Below are 10,770 nucleotides of genomic sequence, written 5' to 3'. Positions count from 1 at the left end.
ATACAAGCCTCATATCAATGTTCAAAGTGACGAAAATGATTTTTTTAAAAAAACACTGTCATCACTAAACACATTGGTATTAGCGATGCCATAGAATCGTCACTATCGGTTTCTCTATGGGCATCGCTATTTGCATCGCATTTGCGATGCTAATAGTGACACAAATAGTGACATCCATATTGACGGTTTGCGATACAAACTGTGACTCCAATAGCGATGCATGTAGTAAATTTGCGATGTAATAGCGATGGTTACAGATTAAAAAAATTTGTGGCAGGGCAGGCACTATGTGCTTTATTTTGGGCCATACAAAAGAGTTACATTAAAGTGTACAATGCTTGTCAAAATGAAGGCAAACTATACTTGAATTCATAATACTGATACATAAAATAAATACAAGATCTTTTAATGAAAGCACTCATGGAATCATGGCAAGATACAAAGGATGATAATAACAAAGTGCATAGAAAATGCCTACATAAATCACATGATCAAAAAAGAAGAGGATGTGCACTCCACGGATCCAAGGGCGAGCTATAGATCCTCGCCATTTGAAAGCTCATCCTACCACAAAGGAGCATCAAACAGACTCTGCAGAAAAAGAAACAACTACACATCAGTCCACCAGACAATGATGCATTTTAATTAAATTTAGTAACTATAGACAAGAAAGATGAGTGACTTACTGGGCCACTGTGTGCATACAATCTATTGATCAATGCAGTGAGACTGTGTCTCTCTGCATATCAAGTCTCTAGACCGGTGGGATCAAAGTTTGTAATGGAGTGCTACAAAGAAAACAAAATAAACTTTTAGAAACACAATTGTCAGTACAATGGATATTGCAAACAAATAAGCATGAAGAACAAAAGGAAAACTTACAAAGTTCTCCAAATAAGTCATGTGGCCCTGCTACTCCCAAGATGATGGACCACTCCGGTCTCCAGTCATGCCCTCACTGCCTCATGCTACTGTCTCCAATGTCTTGCAAAATCTGTAGGTTATCCATGAGTCAATGCCAGTCATCTACATCTAGCCACTTGGGCTTTGAGGCCCCACTCTTAAGTGCCTTGCATGTGCCCAATCGTCCATGTAACATGTATGCACGCATGTACTTCATCATCCATATTTTGGAAAATCTATCTACTGGGGTGGGCACCAGAAACTCCTCACGCAAGGGTGTTACTATGTAGTCCTTGCTTTCCTATGGTATGTTCTTCCAATGATCCAAGACGTTGTGCCAAAAAACTTGCTGGCACAACTCTCTCATACGAGCCATCACCCTCCTCTCATAATTCATGATGGTGGCTCACGTCCTATCAATCTACAAGGTACCTCCACAACAACCACCTGAGCCACCCTCTCTCGAACTTGCAAGAGAGCGAGGAGTAGCACCTGTATCTCGAGTTGACCATGGGCTCTTTGCATCCACATCTCCACAGCATCCCCCAGAACCACTCTCTCCATACTAGAGCATCGGCCTCGTCTATTGGAAACCAAAGCATAAGAGCGTACCAAAGTAGATCTAACGGAATGGCCTGATGGTGTGCAAGATAGCTCCTGGTCTGCCATATCTCTGAATCAAGCCATCTGACTAGAGACATACATGTGAAGATCTCTTGTAGCTCCTTGTTGCTCATCCCTCGACTCATCGTGCGAATCCAAATATCCACAAAGGTCACCCTGCAAAGACAAAAATTGACGTTAGCATAATCAATATAAATCAAGCAAAGCATGGTAATATAAATCTTTAAAAAATGATCTTACTTAAAACACATATCTTATGTACCCTTATAACCGATTCATCACTGAATTGAATAGGTGGATGCTCCAAGTATGACGTACCCTATGGTCCCATGTCAATCTCCTGACACAACTCCATATACACTGGAAGGTTGATAAAAAGGACACCACAAAAGGATGATTCCACCTCGTTCTCAAAGAATTCTTGGCCTCATGTCTTTCCATCATTGTTACCCGATTCTGTAGGCTCCTCTACATGCTCCAAGCTTCCGGCAGCCTCCATCCCTTCCAATATCGACCCCTCTATTTACATGTTGTTCTTATCTATGTTGGGAACATTTCTTTGATCATATACTCTCACACTTTGGGGAGTTGAAGGTATAACATACCACCGTCGAGGTTGTTGGGGGTTTGGATAGAAAATTACTTGTTCAAAATCACATATAAGAGAGATTTAACTTTTGTAACATGTACCATGTGACAATAAAATTTGAAAAAAACATGAGTTCATGCACATGTTCACAATGGATCTGCAAAACAAATGTGTTTGTAAATCCGTCCATCTTTTTTCAGAATCTATTTTGAGAAATCCAGATGGACCTCGTCAAACTATTGCCCCAGCTCCTTCTAGTACCACTTTGAACCATTGCACATCAAATAGGATCATGAATAAGCTATGGTAATCCACCGTGGTAATACTTTGCAAGTTTCCAAAATACTCCATCTCATCTATAATGGTGTTTGGATCTGTTGCTCGTCATCGGCTCTGTTGCTCAAACGTTTCCATGATACCACAATCTGTTGTGGAGCACATTTTGTCGCTACGCTCCACGCAAAAATATTGTTCGTGTGACCACGCTACACTATATATTTTGTAATGTACATTGAAATGGTTAATTATTTGTCACATATAAAATCTATATACGACAGCTTATAAAATATTCGTCACCTTTGGACTACATTTCCTCAAGAATTCCCACTCCTCAGTTGAGGCCTCCGCCCTTTCGCGAGAGGTTGCAGTCAAAGCTCCATGCAACTATCACATTGACATAAACCGTGGAACCTCCTCCATGCCCTTGGGATATCACATTTTTTGATGGCACGTACTACATCAAAATTTAGATCACGCTTCTTCCTGATCTTTCCTGGCTTGCTCGTACCTAGCGAGCCACATCTCCATGGAGAAATGTGCAATATACAAAAAAGATTCACTTTTCTCCTCCATTGCATCATCCATTCTTTTTCTATCCCATTTCCAACCACCACATCTCCAATCAATGTATCATCGACTTTCAGCGACCATAACATACTATTGTCTAAATTCACTATTGGTAGCCACTGTGAAATATGCACTAATGCCTCAAACACCAACCAACCTTCAGCCATGCTACCTTCTGGTTGAACTTGTTGTTGCACAAAGCCTTTCAAGGTTTTCATGAAGTGCTCCAAGAAGAACATCCATCGCGTATGGATATGTCCTGCAATCTCCACTTCCTCTACAAGATGCACCAGGAGGTGGTTTGTATCGTGAGCATGCTAGTGGGCATGTCCTTCTCAAAGAGACAGACAGTCTCCATTCCTCCTCGCCTTTCAGATTCAATATAGGATGTCTTGATCTCCTTTTGTGAGATTCATTGCACTAAAATTGACATGTATATCGCGTTGCATATTTCTAGAGTAAGGCATCCTAGGATTGTGATCGGTAGTACAAACTACCATAAATGAAAAGGCCTTACGAACAATGACTAGACTCCAAAAAGAAAAATACGCATGCCACTTACAATCCATTCGTAGTACAAACCTAACATATCTTATGCCAATCATGGAATTTTAGCCCTGACAATTGGTCGTCTTTAGAAAATGCGAATATGAGAGAACGCATCATACTCGTCGGAGTGTGGATAGACTTGATAATTTGCTTCACAATGCACTCTTCTTTAGTGGACAAAACCCAAGGAGTGCGAGGTAGTTGCAAGCGACTATCAGCACTCGCAACTGCGGTAAAGTGCTTCCATCTTTCCTACCTCCTTCGAATCCATTCGTGCCCCTGCACTGTCTCTCTTTCCTATGATGTCGTCCCATAGTAAGCTGCCCACATTCTTGAAAATATGCATAGGATCCAACAAGTGGTTGATATGTAAGTGGATCGAATACATCAACTTGTAGAAAATTGAGAATCGTTGCATTCTGTTTGTATGCGACTCCATGTGGACCATTTTCAGCTCGTACCAACTTTGGGCATTTGTTCGTGTTGAAGGTCGTCAAAGAAAACATTCCCTTAGTTCATGATCCTCTGGCAAGAAAGTGGTGTGTCCTTGATATACCATCTTCTTCATGGTTTGTGACCTTCGGAGTCTAACTATGGCCTACACAATGGACATGCATGATAACCTGAGGTAACAAGACTTATCCCAACACCTCTATCCAGTGAATACAAACTTGAACGAGCTATGATAGATATTACTAATGAGAATGGAAGCCTACTTATTTGAGCACTCCTTGAATCGCAAAAAGTCATACTTGCTCCTCATGAGAATGGCTCGTAAATTGGCAAACCGTTGATCATCGCGCTTGCTCATATCTTCCATAGTGACTCCCTCCTCCCACAAAATCTTAAGCTCATCGACATGGACGAAGATATAGTGTTTCAATAAATCAAAAGACTTTTGTTGGTTGTCAGATCAATGATATACAACACCTTTCTTTAACAATTTCGTCAAAGACAATGCAAGTAATGAAAAATTTCTCACAAATTTTAGATAAAAATTGGCAAGACCTAAGAAAGAATGTAACTCATGCACATTTTTAGAGATTGGCCAGTTAAAAATTGCCTCTATCTTTTTAGGATCAACATGAATACCATCAAAAGAAACAATATAACCTAAGTATTCAATTTGGGTTTGGAAAAATTCACTCTTGTCAGGGTTAGCATACAATTGATTCTCTTTCAACAATTTGAAAACCAAAGATAGAGGTTCACAATGCTCATTTTCATTCTTACTGAAAACCAATATGTCATCAAAGAGAACAATTACACAATTCTAATACTTCAAAAATATTCAATTCATCATATGACTGAATGTAGCTAGTACATTAGTCAAAAAGAAAGGCATAACAGGAAATTCATGATGACCAAATTCTGTTCTAAATGCAATCTTGAAAATGTCACATGTATCCAATTGTACTTGATGATATCCAGATTTGAGATCTATCTTGCTAAAAATAGTGACTCGTAGTTTATCCATGAGGTCGTCTACCCTAGGAATCGGATACCTATTCTTAACAATAATCTTGTTTAGGGCACGATACTCAATGCACATATTATAGGTATTATTTTTCTTCTTAACTAATAGGACATGTGCACCAAAAGGAGAACTACTGGGCCTAATGAGTCCTCAGTTTAACAGTTCTTTAACCTATGCTTGGATTTCTTTCTACTCAATCTGCTTATGTGTATAAGGTGCTTTACATGGTGGTTGAGAACTAGGGATTAAGTCTATTTTATGATCTTCAGGATATGTAGGTGGTAAACCAGGGGGTAAACCAACACCAAAACAATCTTTAAATTATGAAAGAAAGTGTGTATGCCTAGGATGCATCTGATTTTCATTAGCTTCAATTTCATTCACCTATACTAAGTATGATTTGCTACCTTTTCTCAATCCACGTTTAGCCTGTGTGTGACTAAGCAAGGGAAAATTATCAAAGGTGTGCGATCCATGTAATGTGATTTTTTTTCCGTTAAGATGAATTTTCATGGAATGTGTGGAAATAAAATCATGCATGCTTCCATCATCATGCAAAACAATCTTTTCTTGACCATGCATAAAATATTTCATCATTAATAATGAATGAGGATTTGGCATACTTGGTAAAGTATCTGAAGCATCGCCGATATCATCATGATCTTTAGTGAAGTCTAGCATATCATCATGATCTTTGACTTCCGTCACTCCCAAGTAATTGATTTGAAGAGTTGGCTTCTTGGATTGACAATTTAGTGCTAAGTGTCTAGGTTGTTGACATTTGTAGCAAACTATAGGCTTTGCTTTGGAAACATTATTGATAATGGTAGGAAATTTGGGTATATTGGGATTTGGCTTGAGAGATGGCTTAGGGTTTGAATTTTTGTTTGATGGTAAAGCAGGGGGTCGAGTCCATGGTTTACAGAAAGAAGAAGGAACAATGAAATTTTGATTGAATCTTTGAAAGTTAGAATTGAATTGCTTTGTACCAAAGTTACCATTAATTAGAAATTGTTGTGGTCGCTTTTCTCATCCACAAATTTTGTCTTCAGCATCATATGCTAACGAAATCAGATCTTCCAAAGTCTTTGGCTTGATCATGTTCACTTTTGCATAGAAGTGACCAAGAAAACATGACATATACTTGTGCTTGTGGATCGCCTCATGAACATCTTCAAGCATTCAAAGTTTTAGTAAGGTACTCCAAAAATGCTAAGTATATTGTGGAATGGATTCACGATCTCTTTGTTGTAATAGATCCCACTATTTGTTTTCTTTTTCATGGAATTAAGGTGAAAGAAAATTCTACAAAAAATTTCTTTTGAAAGGCCTCTCAAGAAGTGGGACAATCAATACTCTTGCGGACAATAGTCCACCATAATGATTCTATACCTACTAAATGGTTAGTGATGCATTTGAGTTTATCTTTTTTATCATACTACTCTTCATGGAAATAATAATTAAACTAAGTGATGAAAGCAAGAACAAATTTTTCATCATATTTCCCATTAAAAGTACGGAATTAGAAATTTCTTTTACTTATCTTAGATTCTTTTTTGAGAGACCGTGTGTCAAGTGTCACGTCAATCGTACATCGAATAACAACTTCAAGTTATGCTCCATCTTGATCAACAGTGGGTCGTTGAAGTGTAGCCAGTTGTGCTTCCAAATTTTGATGTGCTCTTCCCTCTTTTTGAATTTGCATCGTAATTAGGTCAAATTTTTGCTCCATGGTTGGTTCTGGTAAATCATCTTTGCCGATAAAATCTTCCATGTTTTGATTGGACATTCTGCAAAAATCTCAAACAACCTCACACACTCGAAATCTTGCTAGGAGGATGAGCCTAGCTCAAAGTGGGTTTACAAGACTTGTTTTTTTTAAAACAAATGGCTTTTATGATCTTGCTTCTTTCGCGGGTACGAAAATTGATGACGGTCTTCTTCCAAGTGAAAATTTCTTCTACATAGACTGCGTATGACAATCTACTTGCTAGAAATCAACTCTGTCAAATTACAAGTGTGAAGAGAGGCTTGTTGGAGTTGCGAAGCAGATTCAAGATAAACTCGGTGTGAACACCCACTATGGAGGAGGTTTAAGATTAAAAATTTTAAGCTTTAGGAATCTTAATAACCTTAAGCTTGATAGAAAAGCCTAATAGTTTTTTATGAAATCCAATAGGGCATCGGCATATTGTGGATGACATGGACGTCGTGTAGTTCATCGTCCCATCACTAATCGTGAAATTTTAGAGGGCTAAGGGCTTAAGCATTAATATTTGACAATTGATATAAAACTTAACAATTTCTATCTGAGAGAGGGGTCTTAGAGAGAGGGGACAAAAAAACGTCTTTATAAAGAAGCTTCCCGAGTGGTCCTCCGCCTCCAAGGAGTGGTTTTTCATGATCTGATGGCACACAAGGGGTTTTTCACTGCTAAGAACATGTTGGCGTTGACGGTTCGTTCGTGAGACTGGATGTAGAGTCCATTTGTTCCAGGATCTTTGCATTTGTCCAGGATGGTAAGCTATTGGACGCCCTTGATCTCAACTTTGCTCTAATACCACTGATACGCAAATCGGATGATGTATGTGTGCATAGTGAACTCCGAAAGGTCCCCAAGAACAAAGAACTCTACAAAAGCTCATAAAGCAAGAAGAGAGGTTTGCATGACATGTGACAAAAAGACAAATTGGGTACAATCTTCCTCCATGCCTTGTGTGAGTGCTTCACAAGGCATGTATTTATAAATTTATTCATCTTCGAGCTAAAAAATAGCCCAATTTACAATTAGCATGCTTTTGGATTTTGTGTTTTCTTTTGCCCAAATAAAGAGTAAAGTGTTTCGATGTCCAAAAAGCTAGGCTGTGCCCAAATACAATGTCAAATAATGAAATATTTAAACTGTGCCCCTATGCACATACAAAATAATAAATGTTTATCTAGTTCTTTAATAAATAAGCATGCTTAAATAAATATTGACGCCATGTCTTTATTGATAAGACACGCACCCATAAAAAATAATAATTCTTCTAGGTAATCTGAATACACGCCATCGCCCGGTGCTTCCAATGCCACCACTGCCTGCTCTACACATAGATTGAAGCATTTACAATTGTTAGAAAATAATAAGATAAATCCCACAAAAGTAAATACCTAGCAATCTTCAGCTACAAAATAATTAAATAGGTTAGAACTCTGTTCTAACCTTAATTTAATACGAGTGCACTCTAAACTCATAAACGTCCATTAACTTAAATATTTATTTTGCGGAATCACTCGATGTGGAATCACCTACATGCACATTAAATTAATCTGACGCCCGAAAAGGACATGTGTCCCCATCAACTTCTCGCACAAGGAATCCACCTTGTGTACGAGCCCCGGCAAATACATAGTTTTACGAAATCCATTGAAAAACCTCACGAAATCCACTATGGAATATGCCTCCAAGCATCAACAATACTCCTTCTCTTCTCATTCCTTTACTTTTATAAGCATTTTCTCCTTCCTTTCTCCCCATTACCTTAAATTTACCAAATGTATCTATCAGTTATATACCATACATGCATTTACATTGAGATCGACACATATCTAAGGGAGAAAGGAACCATAATCCTTTCCATTTATTGATGACCACAAAATGGATATTTTCTATTTCGTGTCTTGATTTCGTTAATATACCATTCAATGCTTCAATTTTGACAAAGGCAAGTAATGTGTAACGTGTTTGCTTAACAATCCAAAACATGCAAAAGTGGCACTAACTTAGTTCATGCTTCTTCAATGTCCTACATCCATCCTCGTCTGCAGTCTGTGGGATACGCGACAGATGATCAGCCAGAACATGGGAATGACCAGGCTTAGTAATTACCTCAAAGTCAAACTCCTGGAATAGAAGGAGCCATCTCATCATTCGTCCTTTCACGTCTGCTTTGTCACATTCTTCCTGGAATAGATTGAGGTTGCAGAATGGGTGCCTCAATCAGACACTGCTTCAGAGTGTTGAAGGCTTTATCACATTCTTCCGTCCAAGTAAACTCTGCATCTTTCCTTAGAAGCTTGTGCAAGGAGGTTGCCTTTGTTGCAAAATGAGCTATGAACCTTCTGTAGTAACCCACATGGCCTAGGAATCCCCTCAACTCGAAGCATTTTTAGTAGTCTCATAGTCCAAATTTTGTCTTTTAAATTTTAGGCTTCTCTCAAAGTCAAGCAACCAATTTCATACTTCTCCCTGCAATTGATATCTAAAAATCTAGAGTTTATCCTTAGGGTCAGTCACTCTCTCTATCAAACAACATAGCTCTATTTTTTCTAAAAAACTTTCACGATCTTCAGTATGATTACCATGGAACTCAGGAAATTCATTAGCCATTTTCAACAATCACAAGAAATCAAAACAAACTCACATTCAAAACAACAACAATATCAATTTTGGCATCCTCAGTGGGGGCACCAAAAAAGAGATGTTACGCGAGCGATGATCGAGAGCAAGCCTCACTCACAACCCGATAACGAGATGTTAAGGAGTGCCGGTTGGGGTAATTGACTTTGTCGAATGCACCACACAACTTGAAAAATTCAAATATTCGATAATACACCATAAGCCACATATAAAAACAAGACAAAACACAATGCCTCTTGAAGCTCAAAACAAGTAAAAACCCGAATGTTGGTACAACATCACACAATCACAACACAATGAAAATACCAACAATTCGAAAACAAACCAAGTGAAATATAATCTCGTACGTTAATAACCTTGAGCCGATGCTCGGCACTTTCACACCCAAAAGCTCCAACTTCCAAATTGGCATGACTAGAGCTCACTCTAGCATGTGACCCTCCACTCTCCTCTCTCACAAAATACAATTGTAATCAAGGGGGAAGGCCCCTAACTCTTCAATCTCCTCTCCTTATATAGTTTTCTATCCACACTCACACACATTAGGATTTTTTCTTTTAGCTTTTAGCTTTTTCTTTTCTATTGTTTTTCACTATTTTCATTTTTCCTGCCCTATGCCTGTTTGCAACTTGTTTGGATCATAACTTCGTCATTTAAACTCCGAATATAGTCATTTGGGTACTCAAAATGATCATAACGCGGGCAGAATTACAAAAATCCATCAAAAATGGGAAAAAATATTGATTTTTGTAAATCGCATCATTTTTTTCCATCTTTTATCTTGGACGACTTATTCCCTTCCTTGGGCTATTGTTCTTGTAATTGCACACACTTTCATCACACATGTTCTTTTTTTCTTCAAGAAATACTCGCTGACGATGTAAAACGTAAGATCTTTTCCTTTGATCCTTGAGTCTTCAAAATAAACATTCTCTAGATATGAACCTGTTTTTTATGCAGTGTGTTCTAGCAGGAATATGCTACGAAAGATAACTCCATGCACAACCATACATGATTTGAGAAAACATGCAATTGATCGAATCCATGACATGCTACCATTCAAACAATGCTACACAGAATAATAATGAATGTACTTGAAAAATTTGTGTCTAACCTATCTAAATGTGCCAGTGCATCATACATAATGCAAACAAAAGCTCCTTGATTATTTTAAATCCTTATCCTTACCTCTCAACTCTCATCAATAAAATATCAATCTCCGCTCCACCCATCCAAAATTTCACAATCACTCAAGAAATGATGGTCCTCAAGATGTTGACCAGATATGAACAATCCATCTCACAATTGGTGGCATCCTTCATGACCCTCTAAACTCACCCAACCTCCTTACACACTCAACTAGAAGTTCCTAACTTTGTG

Source organism: Lygodium microphyllum, chromosome 4, assembly GCF_053477565.2.
Source record: "Lygodium microphyllum isolate KBCC chromosome 4, Lygodium_microphyllum_v1.1.10, whole genome shotgun sequence".
NCBI lineage: Eukaryota > Viridiplantae > Streptophyta > Polypodiopsida > Schizaeales > Lygodiaceae > Lygodium > Lygodium microphyllum.
Note: the sequence above shows the minus strand (reverse complement) of the source record.